The sequence below is a fragment of the Pezoporus occidentalis genome, unplaced genomic scaffold (assembly GCF_034315485.1).
Source record: "Pezoporus occidentalis ecotype Australia unplaced genomic scaffold, CSIRO_AGI_Poc_V1 ctg30, whole genome shotgun sequence".
Lineage (NCBI taxonomy): Eukaryota > Metazoa > Chordata > Aves > Psittaciformes > Psittacidae > Pezoporus > Pezoporus occidentalis.
Genome location: NW_026914941.1, coordinates 437,054 through 463,878, shown reverse-complemented (window position 1 = coordinate 463,878; position 26,825 = coordinate 437,054).

Here is a 26,825-nt window from a genome sequence, read left to right as displayed (position 1 = left end):
AATCCCATCAACTGGAAAAGATAATTACTCACTTGTGAAAGTAAGTGTTATTTTTGTATTCTATGATATGGGCAATACAAATGTCACTCCAAGTCAGGTTGTATGAAGTAGTTTCATGTCACATGACACAGTGTGAATTGACACATGCTGAGCTGTTGTATGAGATCCAGGCTTGCTTGTTTGAAGGGACTTTCTTCTTTTCTATTTAGGAGAAGATATCAGGGGCTACAGACATTACATGATCCATCCGTTAGCTAAAAAATACATCCAGATCAAGGGATGATTTCTGATATTCAGACCAAAAGGAAACCTGAGAATGATGGCTTACTCCTAACGCATCTACTCATAGTCAGCTTGTTCCTTCCCTTTTATTAGAGAGAATGAAAGTAAAGGGAAGAGGCTACATCTGTAAGTAAATACAATTAATATAGAAAAGGAAAGCTTAAAAAGGGCATGCAGATTCCAGAAGTCACACTGAATCTTGGACACAGTTCCGTTTGCTTTGTGTTAGTAACCAGTACACTCTGAAAAGCCTCAGCTTTCAGCATTGTTTTATTCTTCCGTAAGTTATGGAAAAATCAAGGTGTTACCAGCAATATTTCTCACTGCTCATCCACCAGAGCAGTACTACCAGATAACCATCATTAAAGTTTTACTACAAAAGGTTGGGATGGGATAAAAGAGTCAATTCCTTACTTAAATCACACCTAAGAGCATTCAGTCAAGTCACATGTACCAACTCCATTAAAATCCTAACCAAAGCTCATTCAACCCACGCACACAAACCTTGACAGCATTTGTCTGTTTGTTGAAGATCTTCCAGAACTTGGTACTTTGCTTTCTATGAGGCTGGAAAGCCTAAGGGTAGCTCTCTAGCACAGGAACAGGAAGGCTGTTACTCACAACTGGAGAGGAACAGAAGCAGTCCCCTGGTCACAATCTGATTGATTTGGTGTATAAATCACCATCCTCTCCCCATTTCTCAGAAGTAAATGGCAAACTGGATTGCTCAACAAATCTACCTCTGAACAGGCGGGTTACTGACAGCAGCATCCGCTTTAGATGCGGTGAGCTTTGCAGAAGCCTTCTCAAGGTGGTCCTCTCCTTCCCTTCCATCATGTTCCCCACCATGTCAATAAGCCATGCCAAAACCGCCCTCCAAGTACACAGTTTCGGCTTTGGACTTATTATTATCTTTAATTCCAAGCTAAGATCTTATGTTCCACCTCAGACCTTCCCTTTGCCCTCCCTAATATTTCAGAAGCAGTGACTGACTTCATCTCCATTTCCCCTTTATTTTAATGAAAGGAAAATCAAAACCTCAAAGAAGAATCTAACTGAAACCTCTCCCTTCCAGCTGGTACTGCATCAAAGTCACGGATTTCAATATCAAATTCCACAACACATCCACTTGAAACCAGGCCCAAGCTGGCTATCAATATTCAGTCACTCCCCAGCGAACCGGTGCCTACAATTCATCATGAACCCCCAAAGTAAAAGAGCCCCACAAAGCTTCCTGATTTGATCATGAAAGTTTTGCTGTGCTCTGAGGTTTGAAACCCTTCAGCTGAGGATGGCATTAAAAACATACATATTTAACCAGCTCCACTTGAAGGGTCTGTATTCCAGGTAGTGAGGACAGAACAGCATCAACAGCCTCAAAAAGGCCTTGATCCAAAGGAGGATGGAGATCCCCCGGCACAGACCAGAGTCCTCATCTCCTGTTCTGTAGCAGGGGACCTGGTAGGAGAGAGACAGAGCAGAAACCACCAGCTCTGAAGCCAGAGTTCTGCAAGATGGCACAAACACTCAACCTGACCCTGGGGACCAGCACCAGTTCCTCTGGAATTAGTAGCACTATGCGCATGATTTCACTGCTACATCCCAGCCCTGGAGCTCTGTCAGTGCCTGTTGATCTCATTGACAGCCTGACCAAAACCCCCATGAAAGTCTGGAGCTTTAAGCTGCTTCCAGAATAAAAGCAGCACTGTTGGAACCCTCTCCACTGTGTCCCACTTGTTAGATTGTCCCAGAGGAGGGCCTCGGGTCCATGTTACATGGCAGATCTCCCACCGAACCTGCAGCCTCCACAGCGCAGACCTGGAAAACCTGCCTTTGCACAAAGCAGCTCTTGAGCATCATTTTGCACGACGGATCTGGATGATCTTTAAGGTCCCTTTCCAACCCAAAACCCACTCTATGATTCCCTGCACAGTTCACACGCTCACATGTGCAAAGCAATGCAACCCCCTACGTTTTGTCAGCAGCAGCAGAACCACGTAGGCTTAACAATGACTGTGTTGCATTTGCAAGCAAAACACACTCTTACTTTCTCAATATTGGCTCCTTTATTGCAGGCTCTTCTAGCTGACAACACAGCAGAGAACTTCATAAAGAAAGTCTCATGATAGCTGTTATTTATTATGCAAATACTGCCTGCCATGGCAACATTGCATGCAGGAGTTTGCTTTATTTGCTCTGGTACATGCATATTCAAATTAAGGCTGCGTACATTGTGCCTCCACATTACAAAGATTTTGTTTTCCTTGACACTTACAGGAGAACAAACTGCAATTAATACAGCCTGTTTAAGCAGACAGCACCCAATTAGTTATCATCCATTTTCAGATTGGGACTCTAGACAAAAAAACATGGAGCTGGCTTCTTACTCAAAAGGAAAATACATCCAAACTACAGGTTTTCAAAGACACATTTTACTCACAATGGCCAGGATACTCACTTGGCCTTTAATGTGAAATGGAGTGTTAATTTTTCTCTGTCACCTCTTAATTGCTTCCTTATTATACTGTTCAAGCAGTTAATTGCTAGACTGAGTGAAAGAGTGTTTTCAAGGGAAAGGAAATGCCACAGCATGAAAGGGAAAAAAAATAGAAGCAGAGCACTAGTGTAATTGGGCCTGATATAACGTTAGTTGTGGTATTGCCTTTAATGGTAACTACAGAAATTAATAGGAAAAGCCAAATTGTTTTCTATTGCAAAACAAGCTAGGAGACACATCAGGCTGACACTCACTTAGCGGGATCGCACTCTCAGCAAATCAATCTGCTCCGTGGGTTTATACACAGAGCACTTCCTTCTGCTTCATCTCTTGCACTAAGGTACCTCACTTACTTGTAGTACATGAGCTGTTTCTCAGATCCATGTCTCTCATTCTACTCACAGGTATCTACGTCATTGAAAAGAGCATCCCGGTGCCTCAAAGCAGGAAACACAAGGGCTGGAAGCAGCCATGCAGATGCAGCCTCTGGCTTTCCAAAGCTGTTGTCTGTGACCGCTCTGCCAAGTTCTCCTGAGCAATCCTGCACAGCAGACATGAAGAAACAACTATCAGACGTTTTCCTGCCACTCCTGCAAAGGCAAGGAATCGAAATGACTGGCCTCACGTTTCCAAAGGCTGTGAACATACCTGGCAGCAGTTGGGTTCCCCTGCCTTGCCTTAGCCCAGCAACACTGATGCTCCTCCTCAGAAACAAAGGCCAGTCCTTTAGCAACAGAGACACACAAGTGAGTAGGGAAGGACTTCACTGATGTCAGAGTGAAAGCAGCTACTCCAGATGCAAAGGCAAGAATTACAGGCGTTTGTTTAAACAACAACATGCGATTGCAGGCTCTAATGACGATCTTTGCATGACTGTGCTAGAATTCATGATTAGTATTGTTTCCACCATCCTCTATTTTTTACTAGAGAATGGTAATTCTTAGTGGAATAAGGAAGCAGAAAAAAACACAGATGCCTACAATACTGTGGCATGGTAGATTATGCACATTAATTCATGAGAAAAGTGAGTTAAATGTGAATTTGGAATTAATTTCCTAAATGTAGCTCCCCAGTGGACAATAGAAAGGAGATGATGCAGTTACCAACTTGCGCTGATTAGCATTCAAACATGCTGATTAACTCATTAGTAAATCTACATTCGAAGTCCTCCCTTTTGTTTCCTTCTATAAACTGTTGTTCTTCCATTTATTTGAGGAACAAAACACATTTATTCAGGACTGGGAAGAACGAGTCAACACCAGCTGAAAAATAGCAGATTTTATGGAGCACTAAAAATACCTCTCTTAATTTTATGAGAGTTTATGAAGTGGTGCTATCATCTGCTGTACTGGGAACGTATCAGACTTTCTGCGACTCTAAAACTCTGTCATAGGGAGAATCCCCATCAGAAACCTCAGCTCATCTTCCTCAGCAATGGGGAAAGGCCCCGTTCTGGTCTTATGAGCCCGACACCCACCAGCTCTCACAAAGGTGAAACATTCTGCAGCAATCACAGCACCAGCTCCCATTCCTGACTATGCAGAGTCAAGACTATTCTCAAGTCATACAATCATAGAATAGTTTGGGTTAGAAAGGACCTTAAGATCATCAAGTTCCAACCCCCCTGCCACGGACAGGGACACCTCACACTAAACCATGTCATCCAAGGCCTTGTCCAGCCTGGCCTTGAGCACTGCCAGGGATGGAGCATTCACAACCTTCCTGGGCAACCCATTCCAGTGCCTCACCACCCTAACAGGAAAGAATTTCTTCCTTAGATCCAATCTAAACTTCCCCTGTTTAAGTTTTATCCCGTTACCCCTTGTCCTGTCACTACAGTCCCTAATGAAGAGTCCCTCCCCAGCATCCCTATAGGCCCCCTTCAGATACTGGAAGGCTGCTCTGAGGTCTCCATGCAGCTTCTCTTCTCCAGGCTGAACAGCCCCAACTCAGCCATCAGGAAACAGTTTCAAACCTCTGTAGGCCTTTTGAGTGATTATTTCAGTGTTTATTTAGTACTTTATTGGACTGAACCCCTGAGAATTTGCACCATAACAGCATTGTGGTACTCTGAGAGATTCTTACTTCCTTTTACATAGTACATGCTATGTCTTGGCCATATCCCAGTGTCTCCATTGTTTTCGTGTTTATATGGCCTTCCCTACTACCTGACCTATACACATCACAAGCTTTAATTTATTTATTCTGTCCCACCACCTTATCATATATAATGATATTTATTATTAAATATTTCACCCTTATGGAATGTTTAATTATAAAATGCTGAGGCATAGGATTAATTCAATATTCAAGGAGAACATATACTCTCTCCTCTGGCCTTCTAATGTCTTGCTGTTTAAACATAGGAAGAAATTGTTAAAAGCTCTTGAAACACATCAAGAAATCTCTCTCCCACTGGTGCCATCAGCAAGTCTTCATAATTCAGTCTAAACCCACCTAAAGATCTCATTTTGCCCAGCAGAATGTCAGAAACCTTTATCCATGTAATACCTAAGTATACGTATACTTACACTTATGCAGTATCTTGCTTTTCTTACACTATAGCAACAATCTCTTTCTATATTTCTGCAATTTAAGAGGACACAAATACGTTCTTTAAATAGGACATAATTAAATTGAACAACCCAATGTCTTCTTTTCATAGAAACCCATTTTATTAAACTGTCTGTTTCCATTCTTACATATTAAGTTCTTTTACCTATATCTCTCTCCTTCTTCTCTTTAACTTCCAATTTGCCTTTGTCTAAGGGTACTGACAATGTCCTATATAGCCTTGAAATCAATTTAGTGAGACAGTCTCTTTGTACAACAATTTTTCAATCTGTGACATTTGCATTTCTATACCTTTCTTTAATTCACAAAGAACAGCATGTCTTATCCGAAGGAAACGGCAAAACTGAGCTCCAGGAATATTAACACCTTCTCCGTATCGGTCGAACGATTTAAAACAGCCATCCTTAAACAAATCTTTAATACAAATGAACACTTTTCGTGGCTAGGTTCTAAAGGCTTCGTTTTTAACACAAGTGGAAGGTCCTCATTATAACACAATAGAGTTAAGGGAGACAATTTCTCATTCCAGCCCATGAATTTATGCACTTTGCCCAGATTTTACAGACTGGGGAATAGTTGTTAACATAATCTTTTCCTGTCACACCATTTTTATGTATATTTTTGTCTGTGTTATCTCTCAAGTTCAAGTTCTGTATATAGATAACCTTCTATGAACTTGTAAGGGAAATTACCCTTGTCAGGTCCTTATCACTCAGAGCTGTGATGTGTTAATCCTACTCTCCTGTTGCAATACTTGCAGATTGGCTGCGTTTCATTGCAATAATTCTTCCATTTAGGTTCTCTATACCTTTTAAAGTACCGCAATCTTTACTGATACAAGAAATAGCCTACGCTTATCTCAACTATATAAATGAAAGAGTAAAATAACAGTCATTCACATAGAAAGCAAACAGAGAAGTATTAAAAAGAGCTGTGATTTTAAACTGAAGTTTGTTCTGCAGGATGTAGAGCAGCAGAGATTTAGATCCCACAAGGTAGAAACACTCACCTAAACCTTCTGATCTCCCAGACTGCTTAGAAACTGTCAATTTAACCAGGACTGTAAGGTCTTCTGTATCGTACTGGAAAGGAGATGTCTCTACCAGTACAGAGAGCTGCAGGGCAGACAAATTATTTAAGATGAGTTAATGTCACTGAACACTGGGCTGCTAAAACACAGATGTCTGAGTTAAACTGTTTGACTATGCTCTCTCCATAGTTAGAGACAGACAGCAGGTCTCCCACCTAAAGCAGGTCAGATGAATTCCCCTCTGGAGGTAGAGGGCTGAGAGTTGAAGGACGCTGGATGCCAGGCTTAGACAAAGTGCCAGGTTTTAAGCTGGATAAGCAAAGCAGGAAAAACCTGTCCCATGAGTTTGCTTCCCTCAACAACTCCATCACTTCTTCCGTGTGACCCCCTGTTTGGCATGCTTATACATCCAGCTATTCCTTTATAAGTACAGCACCTCTTGAGAACAAAGGAGCAGCCTTAAACTCAGCACAGTCAGGAACTGTAAATCCACACAGAAATCTCTCCGTTCAGGTCTGTGTAACATTCCTGCTCAGGCTGTCCTCTGGACTCAAAGTTGCCATGAGTTACATACCTCAGGAAAGATGGTGAACTGCAGCTTCTCTGCTTTAAAAGTAGGAAAACATCAGCATTTTCGTGACAGACAGGAAGGGAAAACACTAACAAGACAATAGCAGAAACAAGGCTGTCAAAACACTGACAGGGAAAGTAGTGTCTTAAGAAACTATCCTTTGACACCTTCCTGCCATAAACTACTCCTCTTCCTCCAAATTAAACATCTTCTCAGCAGAGGACCAGATTTCAAGGGATGCTCATCAGCCAGCACCAAAGTCAACAGGCGCTGAAGGTGCTCAGCATAATTGCTTAAAAGAAGTCTAGGTCCCCCAAATGCAATGACAAATACAACTGACCAAAACAGCACGAAGCCAACTTAAGATTCATACATGAAACTTACTTAACTTACTTTACCCTTTCTGCTGGTCTTCAGGTTGAGTGCTTCTGAGATTAAACTGCTCTGCAAGTCTGCAAAGCTTTTTTCTTCTAAGTAGGAGAACAAAGACCCTGCCCAACAACATGACTCCAGGAGCTAAAGTGCATGGAAATCACTGGATGGTGCAGTAATTCTCCCACATTCATATGCCCACTGGAAAGTCTTCAGGTTTTTCCCTGGAGTTTAGAATAGGTTGAAATGTTTTCTGCTTGAGGATCCTCACCTCTATATTCAAAATAACAAAAGAAAACACCCTAAGTATGCGTTTTCCTAAATACACCTAATGGTGACAGACAAAAGCCAAGTCTAGTTCTGGAAAATATGGGCATTTCTTGACTGAGAAAAGTTGCATCTCTTATCTTTGCCAGTTTTCCCTTTTTGCTCTAAAAATCTGTAGGTATTAGTTGCATAAAATGGCTGCTGATGCCTCCTCCATGCTCTAGTTCAGAACTTCAGACCCAGATTTCGTTGGCAACAGACTCCTGATCAGAGAGTTCGTACATGACGTGTATCAGCAGTAGCAAAACCAACCCAAAATTAGGTTCTAACCTTTTGTATTAACACATTTCTGGAGCACCTACAGTGACTGATGCACTCCAGACTGAAACAGGAACCACACCGAGCAGTACTGGTTCAGTCTTGGCTGGTTCCAGTAGATTCTCTGCTCCAGCTCCTCTGCTTAGCACAAGGTCAGCTAAAGCAGGTTGTCCAGGACTGTTTCCAGTCAGGTTTTGAATATTTCCAAGGACTGAGACTCCATAACTCCCCTGGACAACCAGTTCCAGTGTTTCCCTTACACTCAGAAATGGTTTTATTACAATTTAAGAGAAGGAAATGTTGGACATAAATACTACTACATAGTGGGGACACCAGAAGACCCTCTTTCCATCTCCCCACCTCAGGAAAGCTCAATGTCATCTTTGAGAGGTGCTTAACCAACCTGCTCCCAAAGATATTGCCATGACAAAACCACCACAGCCTCCTGCCTCTGTTTCAGTCCTTCACTTTCCTTCCACTCCTCATCCACCTGCCTTCCCTCCTTACTTCCATTAGGCTCTTAGATTTTACTTCCTCACTTGAAGTATTTAATACAACTGAAGTAAACAATTGGGATGAAATTCATTCCACTACTGTCCTGTTAAAGCCAGCAGATTTATTTTAGGTTTGAATTTGCTCTTCTTATGTGAGAAATGGGGGATTCAGGAGGAGATAAAAGAAGACTGCAGAGAAAAACTGACCTTGGTGGTCATATTTTCTTTAATCCACGAGGGCCACTCAATGAATGCACATGGCCAGAGCAACAATAGCACTTGCATTTAAACTCGGGTGGGTGTAAATATAGGTAAGGGCACTAATCAGCCAGGTGGCTACATGTTACCCTGAACACAAGCAATTAAGTACAAGGGCAATTTTCTCCCAGAGGTTAGTTATTTCATAGCCAATTACCCAGGCAGCTTCACCCCACTTTGAACTGTGTGTAGAGTAAGAGCCATGTCTGCATCTGGACCTTCAATAGATTCCCTGTAGCTTTAGCCATCAGCCCTATTCATCTTTTTCTAAAGTAGTTACAGCATCCACCTGCCTTTCAGTATTTAACTCCTTCATTTGTAAAGAAGCAAGCAGAACATTTGAACAAAAAGATATTTTTATCTTTAGAATAGGCAAGGCAATTTTAGCACTGTATGTCTATGAAACTCAGCATTCAGCCTTGTGTTGTATCTTCACAAAATCAGTGAATGCACTTTATTAAACATATACACTCGCTCTGCAAAAGCTGGCCTTTCGAGTAGGAAATCTGTATTATTTCGTGTTCAGAGTATGGCAGGTCCCAGGAAGATTGAATGCACAAGAGGAGAATACATCCAGCTAACACAAGCTAACGCTGCAGTCTCTTTATGTAGTTCATTAATAATATAATTGCACCTTAAATATTAATAGAATATGCTGAATAACTCTGAACAGATACATATCACAGACTGTGTATGTCTGGGTGCATATAAGCAGTGCTTATGTTTTATTCCCACAAGACACGCATTACATTATGTTACAAACACATACATCTGCATCTCTGCGCATCCAGCCCACACACATGGGTTCAAGGCTGATGAGGCCATTGCAAGAGCAGAAGTGCTGTGGGCTCCAGAGGCAGACCTCACCACGCTGTCCCACCCTTCCCTGTTGAGCACCATCCTTAGAACTGTAATTGTACCATCAGATGCTGAGCTTTGCTCTCCAAAACATGCATCCCCCAGGCCACCGTTCAGCAAAGTGCTAGAGCTCTGAGAGCAAGCACTCCCATTAAAATGTGTACCTGGACTGGGTTCTGCCTATGGGTCACCAACACAGCAAGCTCCTCTGCCAGGTCCTGCATCTAGCCTGCTGGTGACACAAAGAGCCTGAAGAGAACATCACAGATCATCTCCCACTGACTACGCTGCCCTAGGATCCACTGAGAACCCACATCCCTGCTGTATGTAACACAAAAGCATCTCCCAGCACTATCCAGGTCAGCCTAGAGGAGAATCAGGGAACAGCTTAATGGCATAGAACCACAGAATGGCTTGGGTTGAAAGGGACCTTAGTAATCATCTCATTCCAACCCTCTGCCATGGGCAGGGACACCTTCCAGGCCACTGTGATTTCAAAGGCATTTCTGAGCCCCTGGGTCTCATTGTGAAAAAACTTCCCTATATTACAAAGTAGACAGAGACACTGAAGTAGAGTCAGAATAACTGGAAAGCCCAGAACTATTATGAATTTTCCTGAACTTTCCTTTGCATTCTTTCTGAGAGATTTTAATATAAGGGATAGTGCAGACCTTTTCACAAAGAGAAAAGATCTACAGTGTGGAACAACACCACAGGCAAGCCACACATTGTCCTTCCATAAAGGTTTTAAAAAGAAACTGGGGAAAAGGAAGGATGCGTTGGACCTTACAGTTTCTAGGTTGCCAAGTTCTTGCTAAAATAAGAACATAAAAGCAGAACACAAATAGAATTGTGAATAAAATAAAATAAAAAAAAAAAAAACAGGAAGAAAATCAGCTGTTTCAGTAGCTGCTTTTCACTCTGGACAGGTTAATGAATTGAAGTGGATATTTGAGGGAAAAAGTTGTATTCCAGCTGTCATGATGCTGCAGGAGCGAGTGTGTGTGGAGGCAATCACACCCAGCACTGCTGGAGCAGCAGGCCTGCGGGTACCCAGCAAGGTACCTCTGCTTCCCAGGACTGTCCATCATCCCCATGCCATCACACCTCCACATCCCATGGGACAACAGGGCTCCCAGGGCACACCGGCCACTGCTTGCTTATGTTTGCTTCCCAAGGCATGTATCTGCTCCAACAAGGAAATATCCAAGTTAGGACTCAATTTCTTTGCCTTCCCCATGGGGGAAATTTCTAGCCCTAGTAAATAGGCAGTAAAAACCATCCCTCGGGACAGTCTGGGGCAGAAACACCATTTGGCACAAGTCAGCAAAGACCAAAAAACCACAATAAAATCCCCCCAGCTCACAAGAAGTCTACCTAAAAATTGTGTAATTTCACTGTTTATAGTGAGGATCATCACAAAAGAGACAGTTGTAACTTGGCTGCGCTAACTCCCACACTTCTCCCCTTCCCAGTCTCCAAGTTTCTCTCAGTACAAAGCCTGTCATTTTAAGCATTACTTATTTACCAGGGAACTATGGTATTGTTTGGTACGCAATGGAATATTTCCATTCATTTTGTCTACTAAAAAATAACAACATGAAATGAGAATAAGCTTTAAAATCTGTTACAGTAAGAGCAAGAAACCAAAACTAATCAAACCCATGCTGGTAATTAGTGAGGTGTCACTCCCATAACTAAGTTCTGTCCACTACAGCTATTTTTATCTACATAATAATTTATTATTTACATCATAAATTATAATTACATAGTTCAGGCAGAGAACTGTAAAAGGTATTCAAGTTTTATAGCTTACATTTTAAATTAGCTGCCCCTAGAATATACCCAAAATGAAAGTTCAGATTCACTTTTGAATTGTAACCCTCCCGCGTCCCAGATTGAAAAAACATGTTCTATCAAACATCCACATAAATTACAAAAGCTCCTTTAAAATGTCAAGCCTAGATCCTACTGTGCTTCGGATGTCAGCATAACTCTAAAAATACAGCGTGATGAGGCATGGATACAATTTATAGCGGAAATCAAGCGTGCTTTTCAACTTGCACGCACAGAAAGATGTGGCGAGGCAAACAAATCTTCCCCTTTGCAAATAGAAGTTGAACTGTAACTGTATTAACTTCACACAATTGTCCAGGTTAGTGAGATCTGATTGCAGCATTTGGGGATACACAGCTCTAATGAGGTTTTTATGACTTGCCAGTAGCGTTACCAAATGAGATGCTGCCATTGTGAAGACAAATGCACTAGGTGAAGGCATCGAGTTGGCCATTTGCTTAAAACGGTGTTGGAGAGGAAACTCCTCTCAGTTCAGCTGCAACACCCCTCCTGGAGAGCTGAATGCTTGTAGTAAAAATCAGTAAGCAAGCACTTTTAGGCTGAGCCTGAGATGAGATAGACCCTGCCAGCTCCCTGGATCTGTGTGGAGCCCCATTTGATTAAAAGGGGCCCATTGCAGAGAGAAGAATCTCTTTTTATAGCTGTTTTATAGATCTCACTGCGGGACCAAACCTGCAGTATTTCCTGTTGATCAGTAACTATTTCCCAGAGAGGAAAATGCTTTAACGTTAAAAATGGAGCAACAAATATTTGTAAATAAATAATGTAAATACAGTAGTATTTATATTGAAAACTTGAGGAATAAAAAGGAAGATGGGGCACTCTGACTTAGCACAAATGTAGGCATTTTCACATATGAAGAGAAAATTCCTGGACTTCCTTCAACAAAAAACAAAACCTTTGCTACGTGGGTATCTTACAAAGTGCTTCAGCTGCAACAGTGTGAAATAAAGAGGATAGTTTTGGGAGAAATTATGTGTAAATAATACAGTTCCTGGGAAGCAAATCCTTACTCTATTTACACAACTCAGCCATGCGCCATCAGAAATCTCTGCCTGGTTATCAGCATCCCTTCGAGGTCGCACCTTTTCAGGCAGCCACTCGCCTGGGAGGAATTGAGGACAAGACATTTGCTGTTGCAGATTTCTCTGCTTTAAACCCTTTTGCAGCACAGGGAGACCTGTCAGCCATTTCCAAGCAGTGCCAAGAGAGGGGCCAGGCAAGCGGCAGTGGAAAAAGCCGCGTTCCAGTCCCATGGGATCTGCAGGACCCTGCCCACGAGATGGCAGGCTGCGATGCTGTTCGCATTTCCCAGCCAGTGTTCGACTGGAAAGAGTTTCCCCTCTCAAATGACAGCAGCCCCAGGTAGCAGGGGTGACATTTGCTTTACATTATGATACACACTAATTAATCATTAGCGATCCCAGAAGTATGTCGGCTAAAAATGCTTAGCTATGGCTCGTCACAGTAGGGGCTTTCAATATTGATACTATTACACACACATATGTTCCACGGCTGGATGTTATATACCGATGGATTTAGTGGTTTAGGCTCCAGAATAGCTTTTAAGTGCTGCTAATTATTGTTTGATCAAAATCCTTATCGTCAGTAATGAACTTAATATCTTGTACTTTATGCGATAAACTCTTGAGGTTAGGGCACAAAGTGATTTCTTGACTGAGTGATGAAATAGGACTTCTACAAGCTAAAACTGCTGCAAAACTGACTGGAACTTTTTGTGGCGTAGTCCAGGCTTTTAGGACTGGTTGCCATTTTCCCATCTATGGGCCAGTCTCTACGTCAACCTCCTCTCAGCCCCTAGTAGCCACGTCCACAACTGAACAGTGACTCAACAAAGGTGACTTGAGACATGAGAGTGCTGTTAAAGATGACTCTTAACCATGCTTCAAATATGACCAAAGCTTCAGACCACTTCAGTGAAGACATTGAGGTGCTTTGATTCACCTCTGCTAGCAACTATATAGAGGTACATCTGGGCTGGAAAATAGAAGGTGATGAAGAACGTAGGGAAGTTGACACTAATAAAGCTGAACAGGAAGTCAGGAGGTCCAAAAGCACCAGCAGCTCTCAGTTTAGTTTCATGTGCCTTCAACCCCCATGAAGAGCACCCAGGACAGTCAGTAAGGAGGAGAAGAAGAGACATTGGGACATTGGTTTCACACCAAGTATAATATGGGCTTCTTCTTGGAAAGGTCAGCACAAATCTGCTGCCCAAGAACTCTTTTCAGTGGCTGCAAAGCTGGTGACCTCTCTTGTTCTTCTACCTCGTCACTGCTTGGCACAAGCAACCCCAAACCAAATGCCCCTTACAGATCCTACCATGGCACCCCTCCTCTCAGCAGGTTCACCTTCAGTCATCCTAAGCAAACAGCCACTCACCCCACCCCGCAGTTGAGGACATAGGGTCTTACCTTATGTGTCATGCTTCAGGAGTCCTTCATCAGATCCTTTCAAATGATAAAGGGTGTTCAGGTACAGACCAATGAGGGGAATCACAGACGGTTAAAATGTTCTGTAAACCAAAAAGTCTTGAGTTCTAAGAGTTTTTAAGCAAAAACATCATCATGATACCTTTAGAGATGCTCTAGTTGATGCAGGAGGGTGGTTCAAGGTGGTCCAAAGATGACTGAGCTCTGAAACTGTATTAGAGAAGAAAACATACCCCTAGTGCAAAGTCAGGACCTGGAATGGACATGAGGGTTTTACCCACCATCCTCCTCTGGGCTCCCATGTGTTTAACACTCAAGTTTTCCACTGCACCTTCTTCATTTAAACACTGCAATTTACAGTGAGAAGGAAATCCACCAAAACAAAAGCTCTTGTTTTAAAGAAAACTTTCTGAAACCCACACACCAGGTAGACTGATGCCTTTGCAAGCTTCTCTGGGGATCCTCTACCTTGGATGAAAGCTAAACTTTCCTAAACATATGATACAAAGCCTCCAAATCTGCTAGATTTGCATAGTCTTGCAAGACAAATGTTGAAAGGTGAAAAGCACAGGCTTTTGCAAAGGTTATAGAATCATAGAATAGTTAGGGTTGGAAAGGACCTTAAGATCATCAAGTTCCAACCCCCCTGCCATGGGGGGGGACACCTCACACTAGACCATGCTGCCCAAGGCTCTGTCCAACCTGGCCTTGAACACTGCCAGGGATGGAGCATTCACAACTTCCCTGGGCAGCCCATTCTAGTGCCTCACAACCCTTACAGTAAAGAACTTCTTCCTTATATCCAATCTAAGCTTCCCCTGTTTTAAGTTTTAACCTGTTACCCCTTGTCCTATCACTATAGTCCCTAATGAAGAGTCCATCCCCAGCATCCCTATAGCCCCCCCTTCAGATACTGGAAGGCTGCTCTGAGGTCTTCATGCAGCCTTCTCTTCTCCAGGCTGAACAGCCCCAACTTTCAAAGGTTGTGGGGTGAATATCCATGATGCTTCTCCTCAGGAAAGTAAAGCTGAAGCAACCAGTCAGCATTTGTTTAGGGATTTTTCTCTACCACTACACAACACCTGTGTGTCAGAACAACATCAAGGCTGGCACGTGTCTTCCATCTCTACAAAGGCTCTGCTGGGTACAGGAGATGTGTCCACATTTGCATCAAGTCTCTCCTGTAAAAGCTCTGGCTTGCAACCTGGAAATCCTGTTTCTAATGTGAACAATTCATTGGTACAAGTCAAGACTAGGTCAGCATTTAACAGCTAAAGAACCATTATTGATCTGATGTGTCAGGGAATTAATATAGTCCCATTACTTGAACAGCACTAAACCCACAGAAAACAAATATTAAAAGAATAAAGGGAAAGAGAGAGAGGCAGAAAAAGAGAGAGATTTCCAGTTCCACGTGATTTGTGGACCTGGGGTTTTAGCAAAAAAACCAAATACCACTAAGCCTTTGATACAGCTGTGATGGTTAAGACTTCTAATTTACTTAAGTACTCCCACTAATGCAGAGTTTGGGGATTATATGTTAGTAAACCAATATGATAAAAAAAGGGCACTTACAAGTTCAGTCCCTGGCTTCACAATGAAGCCCTTCACGTGGAGGGGTGAGCACAGCATCACCTTCAGGATCTGCAGAAATCTTGCTCTTGTACTTTGATGCTCCAAGGCATCAGTTTGCAGCCCTGTAGCTGCACACTCTCACCCATGGCTTTTCTCAATCGGAGCAAGGAGGAAAGTTGCCTCTTTCCCTCATGTGGCCACAATCGAGGCTCAAAATGTCTGCAAAGCTCTGTAGCACTCAGCCACAGCTGCACTCAGCCACTTCCATCTGCTCATAAGGTTTGTCCCTCAAGAAAGAGTTCAAATTCAACAATAAAGCAGTTAATATGTTGACACATTTACCGTGCCATTCCAAACACGCTTTTGTTTCACTTGGTCACTAAAAAGTGAAGGAAAAGCCATAGTCAAGGATGAGCATTTTTACTGTTACACCAGTAGATTTTTAAGCCTACACTGCTCTACTTTAAAACCTTGGGAATTCAACCTCATTCTATCCTCTCCCATGCCAGCCATAACACTTCTTTAAAACTCTCTCTTTTCCTGACGTGTTACAGGGCCGAAAGCCCTGTGGTAGTTTAAACTTCAGCATCTTTTCAGCAGTCCCCTGATTTATGAGCCAACGGTTTCAACATTCTCCCTTTTTACACTGGAGCCTGAAAAACGGAGCAAGAAAATAAAAACTAAATAAATAAAGAAGGAGAGCTGACTTGTAGCAGCGGGGTAGGATCCCTCAAGACGTGCTGATTCTGTTCCCTCCTTACTTGTGAAACAGATGGTGTTTTATGCTTAACACAATCAGGACCATTCTCTATCTGTTGCCTTCTAACCTTCCCCACCTGTGTGAAACCCAGCCAGAGCTTAATGAACATACTTGGAGCTGTCTGGACTGAATTAGTCCCAGTAGGAGTTACCCTTCAGGTACTCCACAGTCTCTCATGGCCGTGTAACTGCAAAGGAAGACAAGAAACCTTTACACTGTGGCTAATTAAATAAAGGTTTGCCCCTGCTAAGTGCATTTTTTCCCCTTCCAAAAGCAGGTAACGTCTGGTGTGTTGAACTAGTTTGGAAGTGTTTGCTGCTATCTTGAACATTCTGGAAGACAAGTGGCATGAAAATGAGGTCAAATGTGATTCTAAGCTCCATTCGTCTTCTATTTTTAAAGCTTTCCCCACTTTCACTACCAAATTATGACAATTATTACCTTGCAAACCTTAAGTCTTTACCAAAAGAATGTTTTCCAAAACTCACACACTAAACAAAACTTTCTGTTCCTGCCGCTCATCCCCAAACTTGTGTTTTTCCCTACAGAAAATTTCCTTGTGGCAGCGGATTCTTTAGAGCAAAGATGAAATTACAACATGGGTACTTTGACCACGCTCCACATCCCAGAGTCAAATCTTAAAGATGGTAAGACGTGCTAAGGTAATTTTCCTCATGCTCACTATCAGTTGTACAAAATCATTGTAGTGAGGTAATTCAGCAACCTGAGGTTGCTTTCAAAGTACCTGTGGTGGGACCATTGAGTCACCTTTTACACCAACATTTCTTTACTGGCTTTCATTCCTCTGTCTGATGTATGAGGCAACTCTGCCTAGTTTCCAACCTGAATAAGCACAAAGCTTCATTAAAGCCTGCAGTATATTGCAATTGCTTTAGATTGACCTTCCTCTTCAAAAAGCTATTTGCTAAAAGGATTGTACAAAGATCTCTGAGAGTTATTGGTGTTGTAAATGGGAAGATGACACCTCAACAGGCTTCTCAAAAGTCCTCCTGAGGCCAGCTAGAGCAGAGGAACATGAGGATCTGTGTGTGTGAAGGTAATGGACTTTTCATAAAGAAGGTTTCCCCGTATCACGTATTGGGTGATGTCTAAGGTAGGAAAAAGCTTTAGTGTGAGGTGTCCCTGCCCATGGCAGGGGGTTGGAGCTAGATGATCTTTAAGGTCCTTTCCAACTCTAATTATTCTATGATTCTATTCTATTATAAATAGGGTCAGAACTTTGCTATAAGAAAACTGACAAGGTACAGGGGTGTTGTTCCAACTTATAAACAGGCAAAAACTGGGCATGCAAGGCAGACAGAGACAGACTGTCAGTTACGTGTAGGCAACAAGACATCTGGTTGTAAAGGAGAGGGCAAAAATCACAGCTGAGCCCTGCAATAGGCAGGCAGCCCTCTTGGGGGGACATTCCAGCAACGCAACTCAGCATCACAAAAGGTGGTCAATAAAACAGAGCGCAGCGGTCAAACAAAGGCCAGCAATGGCTCTTCCTTACACTGCCATTTAGCTGGACTCCAGGAGAGGTTGGACATCCCAAATGAAAACAGAGGGGGCATTTTGCTGGTGGTACAGAGGGAAGGGTAGCTAGAATAGAAAAGTCTGCTCAACAAGCCAGGGACGTCAGTGAGACAGACTGATGAGACAGGATGGAAGGATGTTTCTGAGATGTGCAAGCTAAATATTTAGGACCCATTGCCTTGGGTACTCTGTCCATCTCTGATTGTGACACAAGCACAGAGGAGAAGGTTTGGGACTGGCTGTGTAGGACTTCAAGCGAGAAGTTAGTCGTGTAAGTCTCACATTCACACTGTGGCAGGGCAGGCATTCCCATGATACCAGACTTTATCCTTAGGGTAATGGGAATGGCTTTAAACCCCAATAAGCCCACAGAACAAACGGAGATGTCCTACCTCCAGGAGTGAAGAGATCCATGGGAAAGATCTGTACCTACAGCTACCACTAAGATATAGAACTGAGGAAAAAGACAGTCTTCTCCATAGCCATTCTACTTAGTAATACCAAGTCCTTGCTCTTCTCTATGAAGCCAAACCCCCAGATCACAACCTGCAGTATCAGCCCTCCTGCAGCAACCCTGGCCATGACAAAGTAGTCAGTTCTAGAGAGGTGTACTAGATGAGGACAGCATTCAGTGGGCTGTAGGGCTCTCTGTAGAAATGCCCCAACTGGATTGCAAACCAAGATAACAGTTGAAAGTTATCTTTCTTGCTTAAAAAAGCCCAACAAGGTACTCTGTTAGCGGTGAAAATGCCATGCAGAAGTGAGTTGAAGAACTATAGCTGAATCACGAAGTACAAAGGGGCATAGTGTAATTAAGTTCAGTGTCCTTGTGGGAGGGAATGCAACAAAACCTTGCACTGTGACATTAAGCTTTAGAAAAGGGATTTAAAGAGGAAAGAAAAAAATGAGGAAGCTAGTCAAAAAGGCCCTGAAGTCAGAAGTAAGGAAATTAAAATCCTTCAACTCAGCATGAAGGCTACTTAAGCAACCATAATAGAGTCCCAGAAGGAATGCACAGCTTTTCAAAGGGATGGGGAAGGCAAGGAAAATAAAATTAGCATGGGAAAACAGTAAGGTTCAAGGGGTTATTTAAGCCAAACAGGTAGTATTCAAAAGAAGTGAAAACCTATCTTAAGGGAAGGCAATGGGAAGGAATGCAACCCATGGAAGGTTGTCCCCGTCACACAGATATGATCCAAAGTTGTGATGACTGAGAAATGAGTTAGGCTGAGGGGTGAAAGGTAAGGGGAAAATAGCTAAGGAAGGAAAAAATCAGTAACTGGAAACACGGATACACAGATTTCATTGGGTAGTAACAGTGAATAAGGTGACTGCTGAGAAAATAAGCTAGTTCTTATCAGCATGGAGGATACAAGTCGCCTGGAGTGAAGGAGTTTAGGAGAAATAGGATAAAATCAAGGAGTGGGAAAAATAAGCAAATTAAAACCCAGGAGATCCCTGGAGCCAGCTGGAACAGGGAACTGGTCCCTGGGATGGTGTAGCTGGACACTGATCACAGGTTGTGATTTTACAGTGAGCCCATATGGAAAGTAACTAAAGTGCTGCATTGAGACACTCTTCCCTACATCTTACCTGCTGCACCAACAGCCTCCTGACGTCTTACATAGCCCAGAGTGACCTCTGAGTATATGAGGAGACCTAAAATCCCTGGGAATGCCTCGTGACCGCTCCAGACTATGAACAGCATGAAGCATCACTTCTAAATGAGCCAGGTGACGTGGAGCCTTCCTCACTTTAATTTAGCTGGGCTGCAGCCAAGCACCCTGTCCCCAGCTGCATCCAACCTGCAGCACAGAACACACTCCTCTGGGCTTCAGTCATTTGTGTGGTCTTTTCAGTAATTACCCGTTGCATTATCCAAGGAGAGAGCCCAGCATTTACTGGATTACTGGGTCTTAAAGACACAGCTCACTGGTGTGGGAACCAGCTGCCCTGCTGCACAGCAACGAGCAAACGTTTCTCTTTTCTCCTCCATTTTTGAGCTAAACAAGAAGGTTCTTTTAGAAGAACCACAAAAACAACCCCCAACAAAACAGGCATGAGGGTACTACAACAAACCCCAGTCAGTTCTAGGTAACTTCCTTTATGCAATATATATTTGCTGACCCAGTCACAAAATTGGAGGTGGCCATGGCTCATTAGAGTGCTCATACAGACCCCAGCTGAAAACAGGCAAATTATCATTCCATGGGCAAAACAAGGGCCTTTTTGGGGTGTGTATGTGTGTGTCACATACTGATTGCTGCACACACTAAAGGACTGACTCATGGTGTGTTCAGCTGCAGCACACAGCTAAGTTCTGTGGTGATTTCTGCTTTTCAAAAGGCACGTGCCCTCAAAGAAACAAGAAAGAAGGGAGTAAAACACATAGTGGTCACTAGCTGAGGGGAGCCCATGGTGCCTGCAGGCTAAGAAGATGATGGTAGCACATGCTGCATCATATTGGGTCCTGCAGCAGCCAGCACAGATAACATCCTCAGGCCCAAGATGCAGGAGGGTCATTGTGGTTGGTTGGGATAAACCAGCTAAGTCAGGACATTGTTAATCCGTTGGGATGGGGTATAATTCTACAAGGGGTTGCATGGGGTTGCTACACACAGTTAAGCAGTTGCTATGTTTCGTGCCCCAAATGGTTGCCTTCCATGAAAACTATTTCTTTCCATGTGCACGCATGTGCACACAAGAAAAAGGAACCATACTGTCTATTAATAGATAATGACAACCTGCCTTAGGATAAAGACAACAAGACCTATTTGCGTTGAGGACAGAAAACCTGACTGTTTGGTAACCCTCTAGAGATAGCTGCAGGTTACCTGTCCAGCTCCAGTTTGAAGAGATCAATCATCTGACTCTTGAGTCCCTCAGCCATGGTAGGTCGAGGTTATGACACTAAAAGAGCAGAAGTGATGAACAGTTTAGGAGACAGAGACGTGTCCTCCATCAGTACATGACATTTAATATCCTCTTATCCTTTTCCACTGATAAATATTCAGACAGAGGTGCTGTCTGAACAAGGAGCTGTTTGGGCTGACATTTTCATACTGATGCAAATGAATGTAATAAGGGCTTGCATGAAGAAACCTGGAGTTCTGTCTGTGTCTCTAGAGCAAACTCTGTTTCACCAGATACTCCTTGTTACCACCGCAGCAAATACTGAGCACATGAACATTGCAGCAGCTCAGACTAAAGGTCCCTCCAGCCCAGTTGCTTGTCTCCGAGAGCAGTCAGTGACAGATGTCCTACACAAGAGGACATGCATAGGACAAGCACACATACAGGATTTATTTATGCAGAATACCCTTTCAAGACAATTCTTGGGGAATTCCAGTGTCAGAGGCCATGTCTTTTATCTAAAAAGCTCTAGGAAGGATTTTCTCCCACCTTTTCGTAAGAGAACAGGAATTCCTCAGCCCCCTTTACTGCCTCCATTTCCAGCAGTAGCTACTAAAACAACCCCCTGACATGGATATTACCAAATATGAGCAGAACCAAACCTCAGACTCTGATCTGGTCTAATTAAATACCCCCATAACTCTGCTCTGTTTATAGAATCGTAGAATAGTTCGGGTTGGAAAGGACCTTAAGATCACCCAGTTCCAACCCCCCTGCCATGGGCAGGGACACCTCACACTAAACCATGGCACCCAAGGCTCTGTCCAACCTGGCCTTGAACACTGCCAGGGATGGAGCATTCACAACCTCCCTGGGCAACCCATTCCAGTGCCTCACCACCCTCACAGGAAAGAATTTCCTCCTTATATCCAATCTAAACTTCCCCTGTTTAAGTTTTAACCCGTTACCCCTTGTCCTGCCACTACAGTCCCTAATGAAGGGTCCATCAGTTTAACCACTGCTTTATTCACTGTTACAGCATGTCCATCAGGATGCCAGCCCAACTGAAGGAAATAACACTGGAGTTACATCACTGTCATGGGGCAAAATTCAGTTCATTACATTAATCACTCATTACATTTACATTAATCTGTTTCTCAGTCACCTAGTTTACACACCAACTAATACACTCGCTCTGGCTACGCTTACCCAGAGTCAGGAGCAAGGAGAGGTTATTGCAAAACCCCCCTGAAACTCTATTTGTCCAGCACTAGGTTGGCTGCCTTCCACGAGGAATGTGTTTAGTTAATTGAAAAGGGTTTGGTTGAAGTTTGCCAGCAAGAGATCATAGAGTTCTAGACAACACATACTGTGAGTGTGAACTCCAGTCAACCTTTGGAATACCTCTGTGAAGGCAGGAAATTGAAATATTGTGCTATATTGGCAACTAAATGGTCATTTATCATCCATGCTAAGTTTGGAGTGCAGCAAAATGATTTCTAAGCTCTCAGAGGGCCCTTATAAACAATTACAAGGTGTGTCTGTATAGCTATAGATTATGTATTGAAATAGAGTTTCAAGAAGAATATGAGATAATCAGCAGCTGTATCTACCCTCCTATTTGCCTAAAATCAAATTTGGACTCTGCTCAGAGGCACAAACACTGTATTAAAATACAACCCGGTTAAGACACCTACTGACAAAGGCAGGGAAACTCACAGTTAAGGGGGAAAACACGCCATATGTTCTGCAGTACCTAGGAACAACAGGGAGCGTTCAGCTCATCATTAAAGAGGCACCCAGTTGTGCCTAGGTATTGGAGAACATATGGAACACTTCCCTGCTCATGTCTGAATTTCCTTACTATTGTCAGCTTATGCATCAAACTTGACTCTTTGCTTTTTCTTTATGTAAATAGAGAGTTCAGGGGGCTCTTTAAGCAGTTGTTTGGTTTGTAAAATATCACTTTATTTCACTAATTCTCAGCCCCATTGACATACATGAAGTATTGCAAACCTGTTTGCAAGAAGAGCTCAGGACGGCTGGAAACCACAACTTGTTATAATAAAACAGTGAGTTGCTCAGAGTGTTTCCAAGCAGGCACCTATGGTAGCACTGATTTGAATTGCTGTAACTGAAAAGCAGCTCTTATACTCCACTCCTTAACCACCTCAACCAGGCAGTATAATCAATCCATTGCACTGTGAGTATTTCTGTTTTAATTACAAGAGTGCAAGGAGTCCCCAGTCAGAATTGCCATGCATTGTGCCTGCTGCTGTAAATCTAGTTATGAGATCCAGCATACTTACAGTCAAAGCAGCTAAGGAGCTAAAAGAGAACCAATAATGGTTGTTGTCCCTGTTTTAAAGCTGAGATTTCCCCTCGAGCAAGAATGAGCTGGGACTAGGATGAACTGAACTCTGCAACGCTTGCAATGAGCATCCAGCATCCCGTTCTGCTCACTTCTGCCGTTATTTAACAGCGTATTTAAAGCAAAAACTATCCTACATGGAGATGGGAACACCGGCAGCAGGTCTTAATCCACATGGATACGATTCCCTGCAGCGAGTAGTGCTGGGAACACGCTGGCACGGGGATGGGCTCCTAATGTCAGCACGAGAGGGCAGCATTGCTCATGGCACCCGTCTATTTGCATACGGCAGTCGCTTCTTACGGGGGGAGGTGGCACCCGAATGTCCCTAAATCCCCAGGGAAGTCCCCATGGCGATTTGGCTGAAGCATTTTTGGTTCAGAACTTGCATGGAAATTAACTTTGCCTCGACGATGTTTTAAATTTTAAAAAGTAATAAAATATGTTCTGTAAAACGCTTCTTTTTATAAAATCTGGTGTCTTTGAAACCACTCCTGTCATGTCAAAATGCAGCTGAGTTTGGTGTTCTCATTCAAAATATATTGAGGAGGAGAATACGGAATGAGTGGGGTCTGTACACACATATGAGGTCTGGTCTGGTCTGAACTACAGTATGATCTTCTACATGCACTGGATAACCAAACCTCCCATTTTCCTAGGAAACAAGCTGAAAGAGTGAGTTTGCCTTCATGTGTTGCCTCGCAAACCCCTCTCTTCCCGTCTCCAAATCAGACTGCTCTTTCAGTAAAATTAAAAGCATCAAAACAGAACTTTGATGCTTCAGAAACTTCCCATTTCTTCATTTTGCCCCACTTTGTTCAGAAAGCAGCAAACTCTTCACAGGCTCTGAGCTGGGCACTTATTCCCTTGTCTTTACAGGGTGCTGAGCCCATCATTGCTGCTTATACAGGTTTTACAGTGACCTGAGAAAACCCTGCAGAGCCAGAGACAGATTCCTGCAGGTCCCATGGGGTCCTTGTATTACTTGCCAGCTTGAATGGCTTCATTTCTCTCCCAAAACCAGGTACACCTTTAGGTGCACAGGTGAGGAGGATGAGGAGCACATTCATTGCCTTTCCCCAGCCACACCTGGAAAGCCTCAGAGAAGACCCTTTCAGAAGCTCTCCTAGGGGTGTTTGCTGCCCTCAGCCAGTAACTGCTACCCTTGCTCCATCCTTACCAGCCACACCGAGCAATTCTTGAGTTCACCCCTTGCAATCTGGCCAGAAGTAGTGAGGAATGAGTAATAGCCAAGGAAGAAGTTTCTTTTGCCTGGTATGTCATTCATGGGGGCACAAATGCAGCCTCCTGGCTGAAGCAATGTCATGAGCAGGAAGAACGCAATGGAGAAACACCCATGGCAAACTGCTCAGCATCTTCTTCCTTAGCAAAAGGAGGGAGGGAGGTTGCAAGAGGTTGGTTTTAGCCAGCTTGGATGACTAAATCCAAGCTGAACTCGACTGACCTCCCCAGGCCAATGTAAAACTATGAGGGCTGTACTCCCAACTCAATCCATGCAGAAAATGAAACAAAGAAGGAGATTTAAAGCAAAACAGTGAAACAACTCGCAGTACTGCAACTCATTTAGGTTCCTCCTTCAATCCCCACCTTCCTTCCCCTCTGATAAGGCATTAAAATGTTCTTATGATCCAACTACAAAAGCTAATTCATGTTTGGAAAAGCAGCTTTAACCAAGATAATAGGTTAATGAGAAAACTATGTACTAAGACCAGTGAATTATCTGACTGTTCTGACATATTCAAGACTATAAGTATCCTTGGCAAGCTGAACCATGTCATGTACTTGCATAAAAGGGTGGAAGATTTACAAGGAGAGCACTTACCATGAGCAGGAAGGGAAGTGCATACAGCAGTGGTGTTACACTTAATTTTCTGTTGCAGCCTACTGGCTCTCCAGGGGAGGGATGCCTTTGCATGTATTAAAGTCCTTGAGAGACTGGATACTCCTCAATGCAGGTTTTAATAGTCTGCGTTGATGCTGACTGCTCAGTTATTAAGTTGTCTTCCAGAAGTTCAGCCAAACCTTCCATCTGAAGAGGCTGTGGAGCAAACACATCAGTGTTCCCCTTCAGAGCTACCTGTCACCTTGAGAACGGCAGCATTGTCTCTAGGGAAACTGCAGTCATTGCTCTGGTCCATGGAAGGAGAGAAAAGTGGAGCTGCAGCTGGGGATGCACAAACCTCTGGACCCTCTTGTGCTGAAGGCTCACCTGGATCTCGAGAAACAGCTTCACCAACCTCCCTTCCTCTGCACTTTGCACTGACATGACTTCAGGACTTGAGTTCAGAGCAAAGAACAACATCAGTGATGCTCCTCATCTTTTCTTTGCTGAACACTGTTGGCCAGAATGCGGTTTTAAAGAGCGAAGGAGGCTGGCAGGATCCCTTACAAGAGCTGTATCTTGCTTTTCATCTTTTATCTCCTTTTGGCAAATAACAAAAGCACATTAATGAGTCAAAACCTTGGAGGTGCCTTTCCAACCAGTAGCGTTTCTGTACCCACTTAAAATGCCAAGAAACCCTATTTGAATGCCTGCAGTGTGCTTTTTAGTGCAGCCACAAGACCGATGGCATAGAAACACAAGCACAAGCCAGCATTAGTCAGCTCCATGGTTAAACACCCGTCTCTCCATGAGCCAAAGAGCAATTGTTTGGAGACTGGGCTTCAAACTCACCAACATCACACAGCTGGCAAGGAATATTTCCACACTGCCTTAAAATATTGGGGTCACCCTGCTCCAGAGGAGCCTCCAAACCTGGGGCTCAAACATACCGACCTTAAAAGAGTGCCAGATGCCTCCTGCCACTCTGCCAGCCTGCATGGACAGGGATGCTGCTCTCTCTTCCGCATGAGAGGGAATGAGAAGGAAGCTGATCCTGCACACAGGGCAGCACAGAAATGGCAAACCCTTCTGCATCACCGGTGTTTGCACTGTGCAAGGAATAGGAGCAGCTCGCTCTGCCCTAAGTGGCAATTAGTCAGACAGAAGTTGTATCAAGCAACAGAGCACAGAAACGTAACCCTCTCTCTGGTGAGGCTTTCTGAATTGCCAGTCGCCTGGAAAGGCTGTGTGCCTGCAAGGGTCATCCGTTTAGTGGCATGGCAAGGCAATAAGCTATCTAGCAAGACTGTGCAAATATAAGCTGCAAGTAGATTCGAGCTCTTGAAACAGATTCACTAAAGATTTAGGATTTTATGAAGGTCAAAAGGGCTCTGCCGCAGTTCATAGGCACATTTGTTTTATTAATTGAGTCCCAGGTTCTGGCAGCCTGCAAGGAGATTTCCAAACATGCATCAGCTGCTTTCCATTGCAAGAAGAGAGGTTAAAAACCTGCCAGTAACTCGGTTTGCAGCTCTTAAAAGTTTTGGCTAAAAACGTGTTTTAAACTATTACCAATTACTTGACTTAAGAGTGCAAGGAAGGAGGAAGGGAGAGGGAAAGCAGCACAGGTTTTGTTTAGACTCAGCACAGTCACCAGCGTTAGTGGGCTCCTCTAGAAGAGGGTTGGTATCTTCTAGACAGCCAAAGCCTTGCCATTTCCCTGGTGTCCTGAACTTTAATGCCTACCACCTCATGCAGCTCTCAGCATGTTTCAGAATGAAGAGCATTTGATCAGCATCATGCTGGAAAAATGATGCCCAAGCAAAGGGGGAAGATGTCTCATTTTCATGCCTTGTTTAAGAATGTTGGGCAGACAGGAGATGAAAGAACTCAACAGTAACAAGTAAAGCAATGCAAAGAAAGCCAGGTACAGCACTTGCTAGGATCTGTCCCAGGCATGCACCACCAGGCTACAGAGCAACTGATTTGCTTGTGCAGTACCCAGCTCAAAGTGACCGTGTCATGGCTCTGAGGAGATGTTTTAGCTATGCAGGAA